This window comes from Venturia canescens, chromosome 4 (genome assembly GCF_019457755.1).
Source record: "Venturia canescens isolate UGA chromosome 4, ASM1945775v1, whole genome shotgun sequence".
NCBI lineage: Eukaryota > Metazoa > Arthropoda > Insecta > Hymenoptera > Ichneumonidae > Venturia > Venturia canescens.
The window spans coordinates 17344871-17348837 of NC_057424.1; positions in this window are offsets into that span (position 1 = coordinate 17344871).

Consider the following 3967-nt stretch of genomic DNA (forward strand, 5'->3'; position numbering starts at 1 on the left):
CGACCGCCGCTTCGTTTCTATATTATATGAATCGTTTTTTTTCCCCACATGCGGGTATTAAATTGGTGGAGATTAGAAGCTCTTGACGTTTTGCTTTACGATATTCGAAAATCTACACGATCGTTTTGTTGTGGATACGGATTTCTTGCTTTCTCGAAATGCGCCGAATTCTTGAGGCCAATGACGGAAGATTGATGGGGAATGTGCGACAAACGGTTTCACGTTCGCTCCTTGAAAATTGGGGGAAGGTATGAGAAGAACGGGGGAGTGGGTTCACGTCCGAATTTGCGGGCACTCGCCAACGTTTTCTCCGCTTTAGACCGAACGGCCACGGACCTACTTTGCAAAAATCGACACACCGCCGAAAAGCAAAACTCTCACTTGCTCTCTCTCTCTCTCTCTCACCGGCCACGAGATCTTGGGAATCAGTGTTATTCGTACCTTTCTCTCTCTCTTTCTTCCTCGCTGCTCCTTCGTGGCCTAGAGAACCGAGAGTCTCGTCGCCTCTTGCTATTTTATACTGCTACGTCCATCTGTGTATGCGTCGATGTAAAGCGGTCAACGACGGAACAAATTCGTTTATGAGGTAGTGCGTGTCCGCCACCAATCTAGCTGCACACGCGCTGCCATATACATACCTCGATGAGGTACACAAGAGTGGGAGAGAAAGAGGGAGAAAGAGAAAACAGCAAAACAATCGAAGCTGCTTTGCCAGCATTTACCGCCCCGTCAATCCTTTTCCATCTGGCTCTTTCGTGCTCGCTGCTTCTTCCATCTTTCTTCATCACCTTTGCCTCTTTTCTCCTTTTTCTCGAGTCGATGACGAGCGGAATGATCCGCGCGATCAACGACAAGATCTTTCAACGACTGCGCGTGCGCTAGAAGTTTTATTTCGAAGCGGAATTAATGTGCCAATGGGACGTCTCACCCGCGAGGCTTTTACTTCGATGGAGCTCACGATGATTTAAGAGTTCAAAGTATATATTCAATGGTATAGGAGTTTGGGGAAACTTCTTTGTACGACAATACAGTTGGATAGGCATGCAACTAATTGAGCGCGGAGGAAATTTATGCAGCGATAGATCTTTTGTCTCCGAGGCCCATTTTTCCCGATATACTTGAGCCAACGTTCCGGACGTCGAGGTCGGAGGAATGTGCTTCGGTGTGTACTCGTTCACGCGGGGAGAGAAAAAAAAATGGGCCTTCACTCGTTTCCCAATAAGTACAGACCTCGGAAGGTTGCGAGAAGAAACTTTCGATTTTGCACAATGAAAATGATGAATACCGTGAAAATCGCTCGTGGCACTTCATCATTAAGAGGAGAAAAGAAAAGGACTGAATAGTCTCGTGACCGAGCAGGAATCAGTATATGGAAGAGCAAGAAAATGGGAGGATTTCACACGATGTGGGAAAAGTCATCCGAGCTGACGTTATTATTCCTTTGGCCGAGTATATTAGTCATAGTCGTTTCCAATCTGTATATATATATTTGTATCGTCGTCTCCGGGCATCAGCAAGTGTCGCGTGCGTCCTCCGGCACCTTACAGGTAATAAACTTGTAATGGGACTGGCCGCCGGATTTACAGTCCAATTCGTCGCGCCTCTCCTGGACGCTCCCAGAATCCTTCGAGTTTCTTCACTCCTTTTTTTTATACCTCGCTCTCCTCTCGATCCTCGTATTCTCTTATTCCTCGGCTTGTTTCCTGCGAAAGGGCAGTGAGCAGAACACCGCGGATGGCGAATCTCCGCGGGGGGTGTTCGACCTTCGAATCAGCACGACGTTGAGTCCGGGCGGTCGCCGAAACTCGAAAAAGCTCTCTCGTCGCCCGCTGCCCGCACTCGGTCTTTCTTTCAACGAAAAAATTCCGCCCAACTCTAATTTCGACGGGGACGAAAAAAGATCGACGAAGCGATACAGCGCCGAAAGAAACGGGCAAAAAACTGAAGGCGACCGCATTTGAAAAAGCTTGGCTTGCAGCTCCACGAGAATTTACTGGAAACCGATGTAAATTTTCGAGATCTTCTTCATCGACTTTTAGACAGACGATTTATTTGAAGAATGTCCGTTTTCTCATCGCCGGTGAGTTTAAATTGCCGAATCGAGTGTGTCTCGAAGTGTACGAAGCACGGAGAGTTTTGAGGCGAAGAGAACTACTCCTCAAAGTAAGAGAGCGCGCGAAAGAGCTGCTGTCAAAAGCCGCGGGGGTGCCAGAGACCGAATCCCATACCCGTTGCCTGCTCCACGATTTTTATTTTTTTACTTTTTTCTTGACCTTTCTCTCTCCATCTCCCTCCCCGACTTTCCTCGTAGCTTCCCTGAACCGCGCGAGAGTCCCTGAATTTACAAGGCTACCTGAGAAAAAAGACGAAGGTTGAGTACACTTTCGCCTCTTCCGATTCGACGAAATCATGCTCGCCTTTCCTATCTAATTCGTTTGCACACGTTACGCGATCCTTCCGCAACAACACAAGCTCCGTGTGCCACGTTACAAATTCTCTTGAATTCCGTCCACCGAGAGCCAGAGACACCGAGAAAATCTTCGGCCCCTTCGCTATCGACGATAACGGTTCTCCCGCATCGTCGCACCTATGAGAATCATCAGCAAAATTTTGATCCCCGATTCCGATCGTCCGAGCCCCCCGTGTCTCGCCGACCTCAACACCAGAAACATCGTTTTTTCGTCACGAAATCATGAGCACTCGCTACTTGTCGTTGATCCAGCAATCGGATCGCGAATAAATTCCTCGAAGATTCGACACCTCGCAGCGAGCCTCTCGCGTACAGAGATTAAATAAAGACGAAAAGCGCAATTACAAATGCCCGTCCCAGTTCTAGGACACACTGTATATCGCCTTAACACGAGCATACACATAAATATATATATATTTGTATAGATATATTTATATAGACGTTGAGAGGACGTTGCGGCTCAACTCCTCGTACGGAGTCTGCAACGCGCGAGCCTCGCGGTTGTCTCTTCGAGTTTCTTTCTTTCTCTCTCGTGTGCGCGCGTGTGTGCGCGTTATCTCTGAGACCGATCGGCAAAGGCGATCCGATCCTGTGTGTGCTCCGGGGCCAGAGCTCTCCTCTCGCTCGTATATACCATGTAACCAAAGCTTTTTTTCTCTCAACGGCAGCGCTCTCCGTCGGCTCTGACTCTTCGCAACAGCAGGAGCAGCAGCCGGAGCTGCAGAGGCTGGCCACACATTCTACCGAGTTCGCTCTTTCGATTCTCTGTATTTGTTGCTCGTGTGTATAGATTGTTGTATACGGAGTTTGTATAGCTATGTGCGAGAGAAACAACTGCGAGCTGGTTTCTTCGAGCTACACCGCGGACCCGTGACTCCGCGAGGTGTCGAGACTTATAGTAGAACGACGTGAGCGAGCGCGAGCGCGCGAAACCTTCGAGAGGTTCGATACGTATACTATTGTGTACGTGAATATACCGATATATTTTAATCTCTTCGTGTATCGACAAGCCGCAGGGTATTGGAGCGAAATTATTCTCAAAACGTGATTAAACACTTGGCTTTGTCGGATCGATGATTTTTCGTCGCGCAGCATCCCTGCGAAGATGAAACGCGAAAATCGGGATGACCGATTCGGAGGTCTTGGATCTCATGGAACGATATTAAAGTCTCGTCAGTTTATTTTTGTTGGAAATAATCGAAACTGAGTGACTTTGGACGTGGGTTATTGTAAGGGAGAAAATAAAATAATTGATGGAATTTGGTTTTTATTTCCGAGCCTCTCGTTGTGGGAGCAACCTTCGGCGAAAGGCAAGATCCCAGGATTCGTCGCAACTGCAATTTTTTTGTATCCCCCTCTCGAATGATTATTTACCGCGGCAGGGCGAGAGAAACAGGGTTTAATGAACAAAAGCGCGAGAGATCGGTAAGGTTTGCCCGCGGGAGCTTGGCCGCGCGCGCACGGGCGCTCGTTTAACCGTTGCCGCCGGCATGGCGG